The sequence below is a fragment of the Bombus huntii genome, unplaced genomic scaffold, assembly GCF_024542735.1.
Source record: "Bombus huntii isolate Logan2020A unplaced genomic scaffold, iyBomHunt1.1 ctg00000252.1, whole genome shotgun sequence".
NCBI lineage: Eukaryota > Metazoa > Arthropoda > Insecta > Hymenoptera > Apidae > Bombus > Bombus huntii.
This window is the reverse complement of record NW_026099466.1, coordinates 32,501-39,914: the sequence shown is the minus strand read 5'-3', so window position 1 is coordinate 39,914 and position 7,414 is coordinate 32,501. Positions and strand designations below refer to the sequence as shown.

General features: G+C 43.9%; 1 long non-coding RNA gene and 1 other non-coding gene across 2 annotated transcripts in view; one reads left to right on the top strand and one right to left on the bottom strand.

The window, feature by feature from the left end:
* Nucleotides 1-72: 72 nt before the first annotated feature.
* The window catches only part of LOC126877817 (uncharacterized), a 36,991-nt gene continuing 29,649 nt past the window's right edge, over nt 73-7,414 (top strand). The window contains exon 1 of the long non-coding RNA XR_007695351.1: nt 73-192. This is a non-coding gene — a long non-coding RNA (uncharacterized LOC126877817). The remainder of the gene's footprint in view (nt 193-7,414) is intronic.
* LOC126877823 (small subunit ribosomal RNA) lies at nt 1,562-3,486 on the bottom strand. The gene has a single exon (XR_007695357.1). It is a non-coding gene; the product is annotated as a small subunit ribosomal RNA (ribosomal RNA).

Below are 7,414 nucleotides of genomic sequence, written 5' to 3'. Positions count from 1 at the left end.
AAGTCTCGTTCAGGTAGTGTGTAAGTCAAAAATTCGATGGGACTCGCATCCGTCGTCCTCGCGCGGTCTTTCGTCCCGATATCCAGAAGCAGAGTTTGAAAAACTCTAGCGACGGCACGGGTGTCCGACTCACGACAACGAGGATAGACAGCCGGTCCCCTCTGAACGGTATATAATATACATTATGCGACGGTAGACGATCAACTAGACGAAACTTTAGTCTCGTTCAGGTGGTGTAAAAAAAATTCGATGGGATACGCACGCACGGCTGTCGTCGTCCTCGAGCGGTCTTTCGTCCCAATATCCAGAAGCAGAGTTTGAAAAACTCTAGCGACGGCACGGGTGTCCGACTCACGACATCGAGGCTTCGAAGCCGGCGGCGTTCCCCTCTGAACGAACTTCGGCTAGACTAGTTACGAATCGTTGCTACACATCGTCTTCATCGTCGTCGTCGTCGACATCGACATCATCATCATATCATCATCATCATCATCATCATCATCGGTCATCGTCGCATAGCGGGCCAACATCCACGCGATGCGTCTTCGTTCTAGGTTACCCGATCCACGAGTATGTTACACGTGGTTTCGTTATTTCGAACGAAACGACATACGAAGAGCACACGCCCTTTGGGTAGGAAGCACGTTTCGAGAACGACGAGAGTTTCGATGAAAGAGACGAGAGAAGTCGACGCAGAAGGTATCCATGGATCTTCGAAGAGAACCTTCGAAGATGTATATCGGTATCCTTTCGCTCTGCGCGACTCGCTACAAGTTCTTTCGCTCTCGTCGACTCGTTCTAGACGCTTCGTTCGATCCCAAAGAGGAGTCTTCGATATGTCCCGTTGCTAGGAGGAGAACAAACGCAACACAGACCACGAAACATAGAAGAGAATAGGCGAGCATGATCACTCCGACACGAGGCACTTTAGAGATTTTCTTATTAGTTTGCATGGACTTTTATATTTCGTTTGTACGGTTTCCACGATGCAAATACGAAATACGAGATCGTGACGGCGGGTCTTTCTGTGTACGGCCTCTCGCAGGCGCCACGACTGCATTTCTCTTTACACCTGGTTTCCATCGTAATTTTTTCGTTTGATATCGAGCCTTAACTTTTGTTGGCTCTTTCGAAGCTAGAGTTCCCTTTTATTAGAATTTCATATATATATATATATATTATATGTTATATGTTTTATTCGGAGACGGCGGGTCTTTCTGTTTACGACCTCACGCAGGCGCCTCGAATAAGTTTCATTCGCATTTCGTTTTTATACTTGTATATATATATCTCTTCATCCCGATGATCGAGAGAGAGTGCCACCTTCTCTTCGTATAATTCCGTAGCTGGAGGGTCGTCTCCTCCTTAAGAATATTTCTATTCGTGCCAACGGAGGTTGCCAAGCTCCCTGGCGTTTTCGTTTGTTAAAGTATATAGCTTGTTAATACGTCGTATATACTTTCGTCGATACAGGAGGAGTACGGCTCCTTACCGACCATTGTGATATATATTTCATAGTTTTTATATGTGTTCAAGTCAAATTCTTTTGGTATCGTATCGTTAATGATCCTTCCGCAGGTTCACCTACGGAAACCTTGTTACGACTTTTACTTCCTCTAAATGATCAAGTTTGGTCATCTTCCCGGTAACATCGGCAATGCTTATCACATTGGCCGCGCACCAGTCCGAAGACCTCACTAAATCATTCAATCGGTAGTAGCGACGGGCGGTGTGTGTACAAAGGGCAGGGACGTAATCAACGCGAGCTTATGACTCGCGCTTACTGGGAATTCCTCGTTCATGGGGAATAATTGCAAGCCCCAATCCCTAGCACGAAGGAGGTTCAGCGGGTTACCCGGGCCTTTCGGCCAGGGAAAACACGCTGATTCCTTCAGTGTAGCGCGCGTGCGGCCCAGAACATCTAAGGGCATCACAGACCTGTTATTGCTCAATCTCGTGCGGCTAGAAGCCGCCTGTTCCTCTAAGAAGATTTGTTTGTACGTTGGTAGTAAAAACCCACCGACCGAAGCCGGGGGCCTTCGAGATACCATAAGTTACGTCTATTTAGCAGGCTAGAGTCTCGTTCGTTATCGGAATTAACCAGACAAATCGCTCCACCAACTAAGAACGGCCATGCACCACCACCCACCGAATCAAGAAAGAGCTATCAATCTGTCAATCCTTCCGGTGTCCGGGCCTGGTGAGGTTTCCCGTGTTGAGTCAAATTAAGCCGCAGGCTCCACTCCTGGTGGTGCCCTTCCGTCAATTCCTTTAAGTTTCAGCTTTGCAACCATACTTCCCCCGGAACCCAAAAGCTTTGGTTTCCCGGAAGCTGCCCGCCGAGTCATCGGAGGAACTTCGGCGGATCGCTGGCTGGCATCGTTTATGGTTAGAACTAGGGCGGTATCTGATCGCCTTCGAACCTCTAACTTTCGTTCTTGATTAATGAAAACATTTTTGGCAAATGCTTTCGCTTCTGTCCGTCTTGCGACGATCCAAGAATTTCACCTCTAACGTCGCAATACGAATGCCCCCATCTGTCCCTATTAATCATTACCTCGGGGCTCCGAAAACCAACAAAATAGAACCGAGGTCCTATTCCATTATTCCATGCACACAGTATTCAGGCGAAGGTAGCCTGCTTTAAGCACTCTAATTTGTTCAAAGTAAACGTATCGGCCCACCTCGACACTCAGTGAAGAGCACCGCGATGGGATATTAGTTGGACCGCCCGCGAGGAGCTAAGCCCACCGATAGGACGTACCACATAATGCCAGTTAAACACCGCGAGCGGTGAACCGACACTGTGACACACAGATTCAACTACGAGCTTTTTAACCGCAACAACTTTAATATACGCTATTGGAGCTGGAATTACCGCGGCTGCTGGCACCAGACTTGCCCTCCAATTGGTCCTCGTTAAAGGATTTAAAGTGTACTCATTCCGATTACGGGGCCTCGGATGAGTCCCGTATCGTTATTTTTCGTCACTACCTCCCCGTGCCGGGAGTGGGTAATTTGCGCGCCTGCTGCCTTCCTTGGATGTGGTAGCTGTTTCTCAGGCTCCCTCTCCGGAATCGAACCCTGATTCCCCGTTACCCGTTACAACCATGGTAGGCGCAGAACCTACCATCGACAGTTGATAAGGCAGACATTTGAAAGATGCGTCGCCGGTGCTAGATGACCATGCGATCAGCACAAAGTTATTCAGAGTCACCAAAACAAACGATGGACGGACAGACGAGCCATCCGCCACCGATTGGTTTTGATCTAATAAAAGCATTCCTACCATCTCTGGTCGGAATCTGTTTGCATGTATTAGCTCTAGAATTACCACAGTTATCCAAGTAAATGTAGGTATGATCTAAGAAACCATAACTGATTTAATGAGCCATTCGCGGTTTCACCTTAATGCGGCATGTACTGAGACATGCATGGCTTAATCTTTGAGACAAGCATATGACTACTGGCAGGATCAACCAGGGATCTTATTCGTATAACAATTCTTATAAATTTCGTTTAAGTTCTCTTCGTGTCGTAGGTGGGACGTAAGCACCGTACGACGAGACTTTTCGTTCTTAAGATAGATATATCTATAAAATATATCTCCTAGCGACGTTCGAGATACACCCATAGTTCAGTAATAATCTTCGAACGCCGCTCGCAGCCACTTTGTAATTCTCAACTCCACCTCCTCTCTTCTCTCTCTCTCTCTCTCTCATAGTCTTATATAAAATGTTTAGAATCGTACTTCTAAAGGAACATTTCCATAATGCTGTCTTCGTGTAAAAAGACTTATTAGAATATCTTAGCGGTAAAGCACGTATACGCACCTCACGCTGAACGAACAAGCGCGTATCCCAGTGCGTCGCGCTGGACATACCGTAAGAATATTCTTTCAATCGGTAGAACATTTTCGGCAGAAGACATACTACGCAAAGATAGTACGCTCCTACCGCCTCATCGGATACTTCTGCGAAAGCAGAAGTTTTTATAGAAAGCAGACGGTTATACTCTTTTGAATGAATCGATGCTCAGTTAGTACAAGCACACACGCATCTAACAATTTTTGTTAGAATACGTACACACAGGTCACCAGCTTCCCGACTCAGGGGAACCTTGCCACGATATTTGGTCATTACGTCCAGGACAGCGACCCGCGGCGCAGCAGTGTAGAGAAAAAACCAGAACGAGAACGGAGGAACAGTCGAGAAATAGCGTAAAATACACTAAGACTCGAGGAGCGGTGACTGAATTCTCAACCGAGGCCGTAGAATAGCCACGCGCTCAACGCTGTTCCGACCGAACCGTCCGGCTCGACGTCTCTCTTATAGATACGAAAGCGCCAGCCGGAAGGCCGGCGCCGGCCGGGCTAGCGGCCGCGCGCTTACGGTGCAAAACCTCCGTAGCAACGTACCGTTCGGAAGGGACGCTGGAACTTAGTCTCGCGAACGCTCGATCACTACTATACAAAGCCAATATCCAACCATCGAAATACATTACCAGACGTTTTATTAACATAATAGAAATGCATTTTTACCAAAAAATTAATTTTTTTTTTCACCGAAAAATTGCATCAGTAAACATACTCTTTTATCGAATACGGACAAAAAATAAGTTTATAATCAATTACAATACGTTAAAATAAGTAGAAATATGCAAAAAAATATATACCTTGTAACGTTAATTAACGAAAAAATTAGAAAAATATCCCAGTCGTGTCAGTTCGACGAACGCTAATTTTTTGAAAAAATCGATAAAAATGTTTAATCCCGACGTATTTAATAGAGATAGAACGATTCCCGTAAAAAAATTCATACCTTGTAACGCTTTATAAACGAATAAACTCGAAAAAACTTTTTCGCCCTCGGAATTTTTCTAAGTCCCAACGTACCGGCTCGGAATTTTTCTATGTTCCAACGACCGGTCGTGTCGGTCCAAACGTTTTTATATCCGTCTGCCGACGATATAAACGCTTAATCCCGACGTATTTTATCGAGTTATAACGATTTCTTGAAAAATATTCGTACGTTATAACGCTTTTTAACGAATTAATCGAAAAAGAGTGTTCGGTCCGAAAATTTTCTAAGTACGAACGACCGGCCGCATAGGTCCGTTTTTAAAAATCGTTCTCGGACGGAAATAAACCATTAATCCCGACGTATTTCGTCGAGTTACGTCGATTTATGCAAAAAAATTCATACCTTGTAACGCTTTTTAACGAATAAACTCGAAAAAACTTTTTCGCCCTCGGAATTTTTTCTAAGTCCCAACGTACCGGCTCGGAATTTTTCTATGTTCCAACGACGGTCGTGTCGGTCCAAACGTTTTTATATCCGTCTGCCGACGATATAAACGCTTAATCCCGACGTATTTTATCGAGTTATAACGATTTCTTGAAAAATATTCGTACGTTATAACGCTTTTTAACGAATTAATCGAAAAAGAGTGTTCGGTCCGAAAATTTTCTAAGTACGAACGACCGGCCGCGATAGGTCCGTTTTTAAAAATCGTTCTCGGACGGAAATAAACCATTAATCCCGACGTATTTCGTCGAGTTACGTCGATTTATGCAAAAAAATTCATACCTTGTAACGCTTTTTAACGAATAAACTCGAAAAAACTTTTTCGCCCTCGGAATTTTTCTAAGTCCCAACGTACCGGCTCGGAATTTTTCTATGTTCCAACGACCGGTCGTGTCGGTCCAAACGTTTTTATATCCGTCTGCCGACGATATAAACGCTTAATCCCGACGTATTTTATCGAGTTATAACGATTTCTTGAAAAATATTCGTACCTTCTAACACTTTTTAACGAGTTATTTGGAGGGGATCTTTCGGCCTTTTCGTAGCGGTGCGAAAAAATTCTAAGTTCCAACGTCCCGGTCACGTTGGTCCGGAGGATGAAATTTTTTAAAAAAATAAAGTGAAATCGTTACGTTCGACTAGATTTCGTCGATACGTAACGATTTCACACAAAATTTCGATACGTTATAACGCTTTTTGGCGAGTTATTTCGAGTTGAACATTCGGTACTTTCGTAACGGGGCGAAAAAATTCTAAGTTCCAACGTCCCGGTCACGTTGGTCCGGAGGATGAAATTTTTTAAAAAAATAAAGTGAAATCGCTACTTTCGACTAGATTTCGTCGAAACGTAACGATTTCACGCAAAATTTCGATACGTTATAACGCTTTTTGGCGAGTTATTTCGAGTTGAACTTTCGGTACTTTCGTAACGGTGCGAAAAAATTCTAAGTTCCAACGTCCCGGTCACGTTGGTCCGGAGGATGAAATTTTTTAAAAAAATAAAGTGAAATCGCTACTTTCGACTAGATTTCGTCGAAACGTAACGATTTCACGCAAAATTTCGATACGTTATAACGCTTTTTGGCGAGTTATTTCGAGTTGAACTTTCGGTACTTTCGTAACGGTGCGAAAAAATTCTAAGTTCCAACGTCCCGGTCACGTTGGTCCGGAGGATGAAATTTTTTAAAAAAATAAAGTGAAATCGCTACTTTCGACTAGATTTCGTCGATACGTAACGATTTCACGCAAAATTTCGATACGTTATAACGCTTTTTAGCGAGTTATTTCGAGTTGAACTTTCGGTACTTTCGTAACGGTGCGAAAAAATTCTAAGTTCCAACGTCCCGGTCACGTTGGTCCGGAGGATGAAATTTTTTAAAAAAATAAAGTGAAATCGCTACTTTCGACTAGATTTCGTCGAAACGTAACGATTTCACGCAAAATTTCGATACGTTATAACGCTTTTTGGCGAGTTATTTCGAGTTGAACTTTCGGTACTTTCGTAACGGTGCGAAAAAATTCTAAGTTCCAACGTCCCGGTCACGTTGGTCCGGAGGATGAAATTTTTTAAAAAAATAAAGTGAAATCGCTACTTTCGACTAGATTTCGTCGAAACGTAACGATTTCACGCAAAATTTCGATACGTTATAACGCTTTTTGGCGAGTTATTTCGAGTTGAACTTTCGGTACTTTCGTAGCGGTGCGAAAAAATTCTAAGTTCCAACGTCCCGGTCACGTTGGTCCGGAGGATGAAATTTTTTAAAAAAATAAAGTGAAATCGCTACTTTCGACTAGATTTCGTCGATACGTAACGATTTCACTGATAATTTCGATGCGTTATAACGCTTTTTCTCGAGTTATTTCGACTCGAACGTTCGAACAGTGGCGAATATTTCAAAGTCCCTGCGACGCAACGATACGCTCTTACGCGTTGCTCGCTCGCTCCGCTCGCTCGAAAAAAAAAGTAGCCCAACCCAAAACCAATCCCTTTAGCGTTCGTTCTTCGATTTCATCGAAATCTTCGTTCGAACGCTTGGGATCGGTTTTGGGTTGGGCTATATTCGTCCGAGCGAGCGCAGCGAGCGAGCATTTGTCGCGATTATTTTCCT